The sequence below is a fragment of the Paroedura picta genome, chromosome 6 (assembly GCF_049243985.1).
Source record: "Paroedura picta isolate Pp20150507F chromosome 6, Ppicta_v3.0, whole genome shotgun sequence".
Classification (NCBI taxonomy): domain Eukaryota; kingdom Metazoa; phylum Chordata; class Lepidosauria; order Squamata; family Gekkonidae; genus Paroedura; species Paroedura picta.
In genome coordinates, this window is record NC_135374.1 from 81,953,050 (window position 1) to 81,967,829 (window position 14,780).

General features: G+C 40.1%; 1 long non-coding RNA gene across 5 annotated transcripts in view; it reads left to right on the plus strand.

Moving 5' to 3' along the window:
- Nucleotides 1-14,780, plus strand: part of LOC143840149 (uncharacterized) — a 204,935-nt gene that overhangs the window by 31,937 nt on the left and 158,218 nt on the right. Inside the window, exon 3 of one of the 5 annotated variants that reach the window (XR_013232047.1) lies at nucleotides 1,766-9,663. The exons of the other annotated variants lie outside the window; for them this stretch is intronic. This is a non-coding gene — a long non-coding RNA (uncharacterized LOC143840149). Of the gene's footprint in view, nucleotides 1-1,765; nucleotides 9,664-14,780 lie in introns of those variants that run through there. 5 annotated transcript variants of the gene reach the window in all.

Consider the following 14,780-nt stretch of genomic DNA (forward strand, 5'->3'; position numbering starts at 1 on the left):
ACCCACTAAGAAAAGAGTGATGACCTTCTACCATTGTTCAGTTCTGGAGTATAAATTGGGGATGAATAAACATATGTTATATTGTTTCTCTTCGTAATCATTTATATTTTTGACTGATGCCTTAGTTCTCTCTCTCTTTACTTGGCTTTGTATAGGATATACAGGATTTTTATAATTTAAATTTAGTTTTTGCATATTCCCCCTTCTGCTGCAAAATACTGCCTTTTCCTTTTATGTTGAGGATCATCATTTCAGTGCTCTATCAGGGCAGGGAGGCAAGGGAGCTTGGTCTTGCTGACAAAAATCCCTTCCATCAGCAGAAGTGTTTGCCAGAAAACAATGTGAGTTTTCTGGCAAACTCAACAAGGTATCATCTTAGAGAACCAATACAATGAGGTGGTATCTCATCATTGATGTAGTTCAAATCGTAATTAATGTACCTTAAAGTATATATTTTGCCTTGTGTCTTCATTTTGGCATATGGGGCTAATTAACAAATGTTAAAGAAAGAAAAATATCTATGTTCATTCTTAGTCCATATCAAAAAATGAAGACTCTGAAAAGGGAGAATGGATTGTAGAATGTTTTATCATTGTAAAAGAAGCAAATCCAGTTTTTTTTGAATAGGTTCTTTGCCACAGGCTATGGAAATGTTTCCCCTCAAAAATGCCGTTTTATCAGAAAATTTATCTTGAAGGATCAACCTCTTGGCAACAAAGTCTTAAGATAGTAGGATCAAGTCTGTACTTGTAATTTTGTGGAAGTATCTGAGAATCTCTTTCCAAGTATAATGCACCTATTAAGTCATACTAGATCTTGACTCCTTGTTAAATGGTCCACGACCATTGCAACATCTAAAACATCTAAAACAAAAACAGGAGTACTCAAAGAATCCAAATAGGAAGTTAATAGACCACACAATTTTCCCTTAGGGGAAAATCCAAATTCAAATGGAAGATGGCTCCATATATATAAAAAATAATAAAGTGGAATAGATTGCATTATGATATAAGGAATGGATATATTCCACCAAATTAATAAACTAATTATTTTAGTCCTTAATCACAGATTCGTAGAATATAGAATTGGAAGGGGACTTATGCGCCACAGTCTAATATCTGGCAGGAAATCTATATTGTTAGTGATCAGACCCTTCCTTGCACATGTTTTCCCACAAACACCACCATTATATTGTTCTGCAATAACTTTGCTTGACAAATTTTGCAATAAATTTGCTTGTCAGTTTCACCAAGACTGATGTATGTTTTACAAATCCAAAGCAGAAACAGGAAATTTACTCTCCAGGCAGATGCCATGTTTTCCAGGAACTGTCTGGATTCCTCAGAAAACATCATCATGGACCTGGAGGGAAACTCTACCACTGGCTTTTTTCTCGCCAGTGGAAACAATGCCCATTTGCAAGTCAATGGCATACCCAGGGCAATCACAGGTATTATTTCTGACTTGGAAAACCTCCAGGATCTCACCCAATGTTTTGTCCACAAAGGACAACAATATTACCTATGTTCTAGTTTTCTTTATTATGCATATACATTCTTAATAAGCATATTGTTTTATGGGCAACAAACCCAACCTTAGCTTCTGGATACAAATCTGTAGCTATACTTTTTCTTTTATACTCGCCTATCATACTATCTCACCTCTCTCTTTTTTCTTGTGTGTATGATTGGATTAATTTGTGTGCAAGTTTGCTAGTTTTAGTTTGAATTATTTTTCAATAAAGATCATTTTCATTTTATTTCAGAAACTGGTTGCCGTGCAAGTCTCTAAGGGAAGGATCCAGGAATATACAGATGGAGAGCTTGTTGTTACCTGTTCATTGATAAGTCTCCAAATAAGTAGCTAGTTCCTCCATATATATTCAGGAGACCTCCAATTTAGGGAACAAGACACTGGCAAACCACTCTGTATTGAGTCTGCCATGAAAACGCTAGAGGGCGTCACCCCAAGGGTCAGACATGACCCGGTGCTTGCACAGGGGATACCTTTACTTTCACTTAGAGCATCCCTGAAATGTTTCCTGAAATGATCCACTCCTATTTATGCTGAATAACTGTGATTCCTTCCAGGAGTTTTAGAAGCAGTGCATTGATATATTAGCTTTAAGTGGTAGTAAATGTATGGCAAATTGATTACTTTTCAATATATATCCTGTAGCTTATTCATAAAATATGGGGGAGGGATTATCAATAGGTTAGGAATGACACTCATTTTCATTACAGTCAAGGAAGGAAAAAACAAGGAGGCTCATCCAGGGATTAGTAATTGTACAAATGAGAGTTGTTACACCTGTTCAGTGGGGAAGTGTTCCACTTAACAGAAGCAGGATTAATATTCACCTTGAGTCCACTTTGCACTGAGCACCAGAATGATCTAGAGGGCTTTGACTGTGGAAATGCAGAATTCACATACCATATTTTCACTTTCCTATTATAAGGATAAGCTGGCCAAAACAATGGTTTGCTAGGCAGGCTGCCAAGTCAAAATGTATCGGTGCTCTCTGCACGTCAGTCTTAAAGCTGGGCTACACAGATATCCTCCTGACACCCAGTAGTGCCACAGTTTATATTTTAATAAGATGTCGCGGTAATGCACCGCAGTGATGTAGCATTGGGGAAAATGCCTTGTAGAAGCAGTTTGGGAACAACAACAGCTATACAGCAGACTGCCCACAATAGCAGAAAATATACTGCAATATCCTTGGCGTGAGATGAAATGCAAAGGTCTTTTGTCCTTCTGCATGCTGGCAAAATAAATGTGATCCTTTGTATTCACTGGTGAGCAGGACACTCGCTGAAAGATAATCAGGTTGGATGAAACAGAACCAAAGAAAACTGGTGTTCTTGCTGATTGCTAGCAATTACATGCCTCCCAGGGAACTCCTGCATGCATTGTGATATCCCATGAGAATCACTTCAGCCTTTCCATTTTTTCTCAGTTCATAAAACACCACTAGCAGCTCTTTTTATTTCTTATGAAAACCACTAAGCTTGCTTTCCTCCCGCCACAGTTATTTCCCCCCAATGTTGCTTTTGTCCTTTGCCCAAGTGATCATGTTACAAAACATTGTGTGTAAAATGGACAATCTGTCTCCACTTAGTGTGTGTTTTGTGCTGTTGATTCCCAAAGGAGCACATATACCACTCTTTAGGGCTGATTTATTGAGGGAAATTATGGACTATCGCCTGTATTTGTTTGGCACTTATTTGATATTTCAAGACTACTTTAAAAGCTGTTAGTGATAAAGCATTTTTATTTGTTTAATATTTGACGTTGCTGAGGGAAATATTGCACCATGAAACAAAGGAATGGGGTTACAGGAGTTTATTAATAGCTGATATGCAACCATAAATTATACACGGTCTCCTTCTACCCATTGCTGAACAAGTTAGTTTAGCCACGGACTGCAGCTTGGCTCCTAGCGAGCAAGCAAAACAGCCTGTCTTAAATTTACCCATGCAGTATTGTTGTTCCTCCTCAATCATCATTTGCATACCAAAGTATGTGGTGAAGAGAAGAAACCCAGCCTCATTCTCACTGTTCCATTCGGGTCAGCATTAGACTTCAGGCACTCCATCTAAGCTACAAAGGAGTATCTGAGCCAGTTTCCTGTCTCTGCTTAGCTATCAGGGGCTGATATGGGCAATTTCCCCATTTTTTAAAATGCCTGTTGTAAAAAAAAAACAAAAACATGCTGCTCATACTCACCCCTGTTAAAAACAGACCCCCCTCCAGCATTGTGAATTAGGCATAAAAAGAACAATCCCAATCTGGGATTGTTCCCCTCCCCAATTCCTGTTTGTTGCCAAGTTGTTGTTATGTTGTTACTTGTGAAGTCATGTCTGACCCATCACGACCCTATGGACAATGATTCTCCAGTCCTTCCTGTCTTCTACCATTCCCTGGAGTCCATTTAAGCTCACACCGACTGCTTCAGTGACTCCATCCAGCCACCTCATTCTCTGTCATCCCCTTCTTCTTTTGCCCTCAATCACTCCTAGCATTAGGCTCTTCTCCAGGGAGTCCTTCCTTCTCATGAGGTGGCCAAAGTATTTTAGCTTCATCTTCAGGATCTGGCCTTCTAAGGGGCAGTCAGGGCTGATCTCCTCTAGGACTGACCGATTTGTTCGCCTTGCAGTCCAAGGCAGTGGTCCCCAACCTTTTTATCACTGGTGATCGGTCAACGCTTGACAATTTTACTGACGCCCGGGGGGGGGGGTGTAGTCTTTTGCTGAGGGACGTCACTTCTGCCTGAGCCCCTGCTCCACTTACTTTCCCACCGGTACCCCTGACTTTCCGCCACCCACTGGGGGGCGCTGCCAGCAGCAACTGCGCAGTGCCACACTGAGGGGGAACCCCAGCCATGGTGGCCACTGGAGAGCACCAAAGGTGATCCGGCAGCAGGGTGGCAAGGTAGCCCCCGAGGCAGCAGCTGGGGAGGAGGACAAGGAGGAGCCTCGGCCTGGTACTGACTGATCCACGGACTGGTACCAGTCCCCGGACTGGGGGTTGGGGACCACTGGTCCAAGGGACTCGCAAGAGTCTTCTCCAGCACCAGAGTTCAATAGCCTCAATTCTTTGATGCTCGGCCTGCCTTATGGTCCAACTTTCACAGCCATACATTGAAACTGGGAAGACCATAGCCTTGACTAGACGCACTTTTGTTGGCAGGGTGATGTCTCTGCTTTTAGGATGCTGTCTAGATTTGCCATAGTTTCCCTCCCCAGGGAAAGTGTCTTTTAATTTCTTTGCTGCAGTTCCCATCTACAGTGATCTTGGAACCCAGGAAAATAAAATCTGTCACTACCTATTTGCCAGAAATTAAGAGGGCCGGATGCCATGATCTTAGTTTCCTTGATGTTTAGCTTCAAGCCAACTTTTGCACTCTCCTTCTTCACCTGCATCAAGAGGCTCTTAATTCCTCTTCGCTTTCTGCCAAGATGGAGCTACAAAATCTGATTTGGGGAAAATTTTGGAGATTCGCTTATTGTGCTTGGTGAAGATGGAGTATGGGAAAGAGTAGGAACCAAGTGCTAATGTGATGTGACTTTAGGCTTCTTCAGGACTCTGTATACCAGATTACCTTCCTTATGAAGCTGCTTGTATCCTCCAAAGCAACTTATCTCTATGGTCTGGGGAACAATTTATCTCTATGGTCTGGGGAACAGCTGAAATTGCTTTAGGATGCTTAGGGCTGATCCTGCGTTGAGCAAGGGGTTGGACTAGATGGCCTGTATGGCCCCTTCCAACTCTATGATTCTGGGAGATCTCCAGGCTCAACTGGAGGTTGTAAACCCTATAGGATACACAGGCAGAGTGGATAGGTCAGCATGTAATAAAAGCCTGCTGTTAGAGGTGCCAACTTCTGACTGGGAAATGCTTGAGTGGAGCCTAGGGAAGATGGGTTGGTGGGAGGGACCTCAGTGATTATGATCTATGATTTTTAGCCTATGAGCTTTCAGGGAAGTAAATAAATAAATATAATGTCATAGAATTTACCCTCCAAAGTAGTCATTTTCTCCAGAGGAATTGATCTCTATAGTGTAGAGATAAATTGAACCTAGTGTCAGAAGTCTGGGTATGACTATGGACACTTAATTTATAATGGAGGCCCAAGTCATGAAGACAACCCACCTGGCATTTCCTGTCTGCATTAGGCAAGGCAGCGGGCATAGTACCTCTCATAGTCAGACCTAGCCAGTGCGATCCACATGATGGTCACCTCTAGACTAGACTTCTACAACTCACTCTATGCAGGGCTGCCATTGAGACTGGTTTAGGAACTCCAAATAGTTCAAAATGCACCTACATGAGTCATGAAAGGGACTTATTATGGGGCACATATAACACTGGTGCTTGCTCAGCTGCATTAGCTCCAGATTGGTGGCCAAATCAGGTTTAAAGTCCTTAATGGCCAGTTCCCCAAAGAGTGCTGAGATTGCCACAGCAACACCTTCTTGGGGTCCCCAGCCCCCAAGATGCAGCCTGGTGGAATGAGCTCCCAGGGGACATCAGGGCCCTGCAGGAATTAAATCAGTTCTACAGGTCCTGCAAGACAGAGTTATTGTGCTGGGCTTATGGTCGAAGCCAAAAATAACATTCACCATAGTAGCTGGCCTCACTGTTCAGGGAGCAAGGAGAGGAGATGGAAGACCTGCTCCTGAGACTTAGTCAAGGGTAGAACTGGGAGAACTAGAATGTATATATTTTTAAGGATGTAACCTGCCCTGAGCACTGGGAGGGCAAGATATAAATATTTTATTATTGTTGTTGCTGTAGGTCTCCAGGAAACATTGGGAGGTTGGCAAACATACCTGATATAGAAACCCTTGGCAGCTCCTTCATAGAATCATAGATTTGGAAGGGGTCATACAGGCTATCCTGCTCAGTGCAGGATCAGCCTAAAGCATCCAGAATAAGGTATCTGTCCAATCACTGCCTGATGACTGCCAGTGAGGGGGAGCTCACCACATCTTTAGGCAGCTGATTCCACTGCTGAACCACTCTGACTTTTTAAAAAAAGTTTGGCATTCCAGTCATACAGAATGGGAAGTAAATAGCCACCTTTAAAGAAATTCACAGATGAACAAGTATGAATCTGACTTATACTGAATTGGTTCATTAGTATCTGTATTGTCTGCTCAGACTGGCAGCAACTATCCCAGGTCTTAAGTAGAAGTCTTTGACATTATCTAAATTCTGGTCCTTTAGACTGGACATGCCACTAATTGAACTCAGGGCCTTCTGCTTTCTAAGCAGTGACCCATGCATTGAACTACAGCTCTTTCCCTTAAAAAGGTAGGATATAATTTGTGAAGCAGTCAGGGAGACAGAGAGACAGTAAGTAGGTAGGTAGGTAGATGACCTTTTGAAGAACGATCATCACAGAACTCACAGTGCGATCATTCTCAAGCACTTAATGAAAACAGAATGTTTGCCATGTTTAGACCATGTTGTTAGTAAGACAGAATGCTTTTGAAAGAACACTTTGAAATGCAGAGCATGAGGATCTGCTTCAGCTGCTGGAACAAGTTATAATAATTCTCAGGATGTCAATGAACTATTATGTCTGTGATTTTAAAGTTAGCAGCTTAAAGGAAGAATGGCTATGGTTACACAACAGAACTTATTGATAGATTAAACCAAATTCAACAGGCAGAATCCCATCTGCTATTTAACTGTCCATCCTAAGAACAGTGTGGCAGTTTGCTTACAAAGTACTGCCATATTGTAGTGGCTACAAACAAGGCAACTTGTTGAGAGTGTAGTTTGTACTGATTTTCCTGCTACTCCTACAAGTTATACAATAAACTGGTTTATGCTAAAATGTGCTTCCATTACCCATCTGTTGTGTCTGAATCTTACAAAATGCAATCTCATTCCTGCTTCCATGTATATTTGTGTAGTACTTAGCAATATGGCTCTGCAACCTGTTCACAGTCTATTTGTAATGGTAATTCAGACAAAGCATAAATTCCCATATACTTTTAATACAGTTGCAGGTGCAAAATATTAACCTACAAACCTAATTCCAAGTGAATGTATGTGCTACAAATGCAATGCTGGAAGCAGGGTCATTCAGGGCAAGGAGTAACTTTAGCAGTCATGGAATAAGAAGTTCTCTTATGGATTAACACCCAGTAAAATGACAGGAGGCAAAGAGCAGGAATCAATGGACAGTTCTCACAATGGAAGTAAGTAAGCAGTGGGGGTCCTGCAAAGATCAGTATTGGGGCTAGTACTGTTTAATGTATTCATCAGTGATTTCGAATGAGGGCTGAGGAATGTCGTAGTCAGGTTTCCAGATGACACAAAATTATTCAGGATGGTGAGAACCAAGGCTGGTTGTGAAGACCTCCAAGAGGACCTCCACAGACTGGGTGAATGGGCGACAATGTGCCAAATGAAGTTCAATTTTGGTAAGTATAAAGGGTTGCAAATTGGTACTAAAAATCCCAACTTCAAGTATAAGCTAATGGGGTCTACTTGCTGAAGTGGAGAGAGGTCACAGTGAACAGCCCAATGCAAGTATCAACCCAGTGTGTTGCAGCAGTGGCAAAGGCAACATTCATATTAGGGATTATCAGAGAAGGGATTGAGAATAAAATGGCCAATATTGTAATGACCCTGTATAAAGTTATGAGGCAGCCTCATTTGGAATCCTGTGTATAGTTCTGTTCACTGTATCTAAAAAAACAAAAACAAAAGTGCAGAGCATGAAAAAGTGCAGAGGAGGGCAACCAAGATGATTAGTGTGTTAGAGCACCTTCCCTTTAAAGGAAGGCTAAAGAGTCTCTGACTTTTCAGTTTAGAAAAGTGACAACAAAGGTGGGTATGACTGAGGTTTATAACATTATTCATGAGATTGAGATAGTTGACAAAGAGAACACTATCTCACAAAATACTAGAACTCAAGGGCATCCAATGAAGCTGGTGGACAGTAGGTTCAGCACAGACAAAAGAAAATAATATTCTACATAGAGATGTGGAATTTTCTGACCACAGAAATAAACTGCTTTAAAAGATTCATGGAGGATAGGGTACTATCTGCAATGGCGGGCTTTTACCACTCTAAATCATGCCGATTTCTGATCAATCTGAACCTGGATCTTGCAAAAGACTTGCAGCATTTCTTTTTTCCAATTCAAACCCTCTTTCACAGAGATGCGGTCTTCTGCATTTCAATTGTTCTAATTGTTAATCTCCTGTCTACTGCCTGCTGGATTTGGGGACCACATGCCAGTGACTGTAGGTGCCTTTTATCTTAATCTGGCTTCCTGGCCAGTCCAATGGTGCTGGGGGGTTGGGGTTGTGCCAGAATGAGCATGGGGGTGGGAGTGCTGAAAAAGTACAAAGTAGCAGTCTCAAGGAGAACTGTAGAGGTGCAGCCGGGCTAGGAAGAGGAAGACTGGAAAGACAATCCCAAAAGGCAAATGTCTGCATGTAGAACAGTGAGATTTGGGAGTAATTTTCTCCAATATCCACTCTCAGATATCCTAGGGAAAGGTGGTTTTGAGATGGGATGTTGCAGATGTAATAATTAAACTGAATAACATAAGACTGGAAATTGTATCAGGTGCAGATTTCTTATTTAAATTTGAGCTGATGGAGGATAAAAAGCCCAGTGCAGATAAGACCTAGGTCTCTCAGTGGCTACTAATCATGGTAAATGCAGGGAATATCCATACTCAGAAGCACTATGCCTCTGAATCCCAGAGCCAGGAGGCAACATCAGGAGAAAGTGACAGCCTCTATGCTCTGTTGTTGGCCATCCAGAGGAACTGATTAGCCACTGTGTGAGACTGGATGCTGGACTAGGTGAACCACTGATCTGATCCAACAGGATTCTTATGTTCTTATAAAGAAGTTAGTAAAAGGAATCCATGTGGCCATGAAAACAGCCATGCCACGTTACCAAAACTGCTCTAAACTTTTCTTTTACTCACAAATTTCAGGTCCAATAAACACCAATAAACTTTGAACAAACTCTCCATTGAAATTTTTTGTTTCCCTCTTGAGTACTGTTATCCATATTATACAGATCACCATTTGCAGCTGACACAAACATGAGAAGAACCAACAGCATCAAATGGGATAAATAAAAAGGCCAGGTTTATTTATATTAAAATTGAACCCAAAATATGTATGTTAAATTACATATATTCTACCTATTATATCATTTATGGGAAGTATTCAAACCCAGGACATTTGACTTCTTTTCCTCCCATGATGACAAGTCTGTATTGAGTATGTTAATAAACTTAGCTTGTTAATCAAGCAAACCTCCATGTTCTGGAGAGAGCGGAGAAAGGTGATTGTCCCTAACCTTGTGCTGCTTCACATTTACGACTTTGTCCTCTCAGCCAAGTTATTGAGAAACTACATGATAACTCACTCTTTAGGGAAATTATGCCATTAGAGATTGAAAGCTAGAGCTGTAACTCACATCCTACTTAGATCTCTCCCCCATAGCCTATAAAACAGTCCAACTGTTCATTAACACAGTAGGTGGCAGGAGCTTTTTAAAAAGGATTTTATAGCAGATTCCATCCCAGGGGTAAATCTGGAGGAAGCACAAGCTCATCTAATCTGGTTTAACAAGTAACCTCCTAGGTGTCAGGATAATGACTCTCCAAAGGACCTTGGGGATGTTACAACAAAGGCAAAGTGACCTCATGTTCACTTTTTAATGTTTCTTGTAAATCTTTCATCTTACTACTTAAAAATTTTATGGCTGACCCAGTATATTTTAAAAGGTAAAAAAAAAAGACTAAAAGATCATAGAAAATTTACCACATAGTCTAGAGAAATAAACATGCAAGTTCTACTACACCTCATATAATAACTAATTGTTTTCTTCTGCTTCTGCCTTTACAGTGTTGGTTACAGTAATATTTCCCTCCTCTTCTGATCAGTGTAGATAATAGGGAAGAGGTTTCAGCTGAGGTTGCAAGCAAAAACAAAAAAGACTATCTCTAATCCATACTTTAAAAGAAACTGCTGCCAGTTGAGGAGAAGTGATTACGGGAAAAGTCAGGCATCATCATCAGAAAAATAATATGTACGGGGACTCTGAAAAATTGAATACGATATATGGGGGTATCTCTTTTATTGGATTGTAATGTTCAGAGGGGTTAGAGTTAATTTGATGTTTTAGCAGATTTTACTTTGTGTTAGAAGCCTCAAGCAGGTTTCTGGAGAAATCTTTTTTTTTTTTAATCTTTTAAAAATCTTAAAATACTTAGATGCATAATAGTCAGAGGGGATATTTGTAGGTGTACCTTACTTTTTAGCTGTCACATCTAATGGCTCCAAGAGAAACCAGGAATTTTAGATTTTGACTCCCCTCCCCCACAGTGATTATTTCATTCACCTACCAAATTCTTACTGTTTCTCTATGTAGTTGTAAATGAAGGACTAGTTGAAAAGACAGGCATTTCAATTTGTTCCCCACTGTCCTCTTGATTTTTCTTTTTCCTCTATCAGTTTTCCAGAAGAGATGCAGTATATCCTTCTACCAAAACTTCTACAAGATGTACTAGTTTAGGGGGCTAGACAAACTCATGAAAAATAAGATTAAGATGGGTAACTGTTCATCTGAAGTAGCAGAACAAAATTTGATCCTAGTGGCATGCACACCTCACAAAAGCTCACACCTTGAATGAAACTTTGTTGGACTTAGTCAAACTGGGGCCCTCCAGATGGCTGCAGGGGCTCATGGGAATTGTAGTCCATGGACATCTGGAGGGCCACAGTTTGACTACCGCTGGTCTTAAAGGTCCCATTGGACTTGAAGTTTATCATGGAAAATATGCCTAACAAAAGATATAAGCCATGATGATTAAATGAAACCTCCATCCTCAGACAGTGCATTTCAAGGGATAGCAATGGGAGAAAAGCAATAATACTTGTAACTTGCACCTGGATTTCCTTGTGGCATCTGATTGGTTACCATGAGGAGCAGAATACTGAACTGCTCATGTGACATAGCCTGACTTTTCTTACTCCTAATTATTGTGGATCTGAACTTTTAAAGGCACAGGTCACTTCTCCAAATTGCAGATCCACAATTTTGGAAATGTAATTGTCATGCTTACTGGATCAGTTCCCCTCTTTCTTAGGCTTTAATGCTTTGCATATTTACTTAGGAATAAATTCCGATCAAAAGGACTGGGCTATTATTGTCCAAGATAATTCCCACCTCCATTCCCTGCTTCAAAAGCAGATAGGAATACAATTGCAAGTTATAATCTCCAGTAGAGGGAAAAATTACTGCTTGGAAAAATAATGGCTTTTTACTGGACTGATGCCTAAATGTCATTGTCAATATTTGTTTAAAATTACACAGCTAAATTAGCTTGCTAAATGAATTGGTGTAATTTACCTGCCTTATAAAACATGCTTCATAAATCACATCCTTCTAATGCAGAGATGCTCTGCACAAAACACTATATTAACTATCATCAACTGCTTCTCACTTTGCCATTCCTCAACTTTATATATTTCTCCCTACCAGCAAGCTGCAGTTTCATTTCAGAGTTTTCATGGAACAAATGCTTATTCATAATAAATCAATTCTGCTGGTAAAGGGGAACTCACTAGCCCATTCCTTTCTTTCATTTTTATCCCTCTCAAAGGTTCTACCATTATAGCATCTCATTACTAAGAAAGGTTCCACCTGGTATTTCTACAGATTGTGCAGTTGTTAAAGATATTTGGGGGGAAACATTACCATTCTAGTCAGTAGGCTGGCGATTTCTTGTACCTTTACGGTTTCATGAGTTTGCAATGGACTACATGTCTCAAAAAACAAACAAACAAAAACACAGCAACAACTGAGATACTCTAAAATGATTTCTGGCATTGGAACAGACATTTTGTCATCATTCATTGAATTTCGTTTGTCCTATCCTCCCTGAGTTATTGATGTTTAATGTTTTAAATTTGTATAAGTTTTTGAGGCTGTAACTTGCCCTATCACAGTTTCTCAAAAGCAGAAAATTCAACTGTTGCTGCTTTCTTCATCTGACCTGGTAGGGCTATTGGATTTTGACCTGTAATTCAAAAGTTACATTACTGGCATGTTACCAAGAAAAGACAGCAATGTTACATTTCTACACTATTATCTGGATTTAGTATTATATAGGTTCTCATATCCTTTTATCACCAGATTCCATTTAATGTACTTGCAGTATACCCATTCACTAAGTTTGGGTATTTCTTGTTTTATATCCCAGTTTTTCCCTCCACGTGGAACCCAGACTGGCTCACAACATCATTCTCCTCTCCCTCATTTTATCCTCACAACAACCCAGAGAAGGAGGTTAGACCGAGAGAGAATATTGTTGTATTTTATGTCAGGGGTTTTAATGGAGTTTTGGATTTTTATTTGACTCTGCAACCTGCCACAAACCTTCACAGAGTGGCGGGATATAAATCATGGTATAAATAAATAAATAAATAAATAAATAAATAAATAAATAAATAAATAAATAAATAAATAAATAAATAAATAAATAAAGACTATCACCAGTTGACCCAGCATGCAACATCTGTCACGCTGAGAATTCCAGTATGGATTTCACATCTTTAAGTAATAAACTATGCTGGCTCAAATATGTACATCAGTCATATAGAGGGAGCAAAGGACCTTCAACAGACTGTAAATGTTATAGTTTTAGAAATGCTATGCATGTCTAATCTTGACTGAATAAAGGCCAACTGAGCTTAACAGAACTTACTTTCTATGGTGTGAATTTAGGAGCACAGCCTTAAATGGATGTGATAGAACATTTGAAAGGTTAGCATAATCATAACTGAACACTATAGTATTATTTTTTATCATTCTCCTCTACATCAGATCATTCACTTTAAACAAAGCCAACGCATCATACTGACAGCAACAAAAAAATCAGTAAACAAAATTAGCTCTTGCTGCGACAAGAATAACTTCTATATGATCTCTGAGAGAGAAAAGAAAATGCTGCATTTTACTTCTATCTTCAGTTTTCACTAAACTAGTTCAGCAGAAATGCCTTTCTTTCCTTTTATCAACTCAATTATGAAACAAGTTTGATAAAAAGTTCATGAATCCTGCCCAAAGGTGCTACTTTAATGTTAGCTCCTCAAAGGCATCTAGTCTATCTAAATCTTTCTGACATTTTATACCTTCACCTGCGATATATGACAAGACCTTCAAATGAGACACAATGATATATCTTTGAACTCTGTCTAGATTTTGCACTAGGATAGGGTAGCTCTGATTAACTATGATACGTTGCTGACAGATCCTTCTGAAGCACTAGAGAAGAGAGAAAAAGAGAGCCAGTGGGATGGCTGAAGAATAAGTACCAAGGAGAAGAAAATTTGGAAGACTGCAGAGTCTGCTGCACTTTCTGAAGCATACAAAACTGCAATTTCAGACACATAATTCAATATACAACCATATCTTATCCAATTTCCCTCAAGTGGGTCTCCGTATTACTTGTGTGGTGCATGGCCCTATGAATATCAAAAAGCCGATGATGAGCATGGTTGAAATAAGCTTGCTTGAATCATCTGCCAGCTCTTCACTCTGCAGGTATCGGTCTGCTCTTTGTGTTGCATCCTGTGATCTGGATTACATATACTTGATCTGTGAGAGGCTGACACGTATACACTCAAAGCTGCCAACGGGGGGGCTGGAATGAATCCCAGTGGCATCTCTGCCAAATGAGCATTCATTGCATGAAAAGTGATTGATTGAAGTGGCTCCCATGCTTGCTCACTCCCCTGCAGATACGGTTTGGGTCATTTTAAGGCCATTTAAGGCAAATGCCTCATGTGGCTAAGTCTCTAAGGACTGGCTGTGACAAGTGTTCACTGCATGTAGGCCTGCCTTTCGAGGAAATGATATATCCACCCAATGCTATATGAAGGGGTAGGATGAGTCAGTAGCCAATGAGATGAATACAGCTCATTCGAAGATTGGCTGTTGTAAATGGCTGCTTTTAACTCTTTACTTCCCAGTAATCATAACTATGCTAACAGACTTACAGAGCTTGATCTAATAAGAATGCATTCATAATTATGTCTCTTAAGTCTCGCTGGTTTCCATGTAATTCACTCCCAATGAAGTATACACAGGGGTCTAATTTTTACCAGATTTAAAAACTGTTTGTGTGTGTGTAAAGTTTACAGGCTTATTGCCATTCCAATGCTTCTTTCTGCTACATAAAATACAGGGTGGGGCTGTTCTCACCCTTTGAAATGAAAGTTTC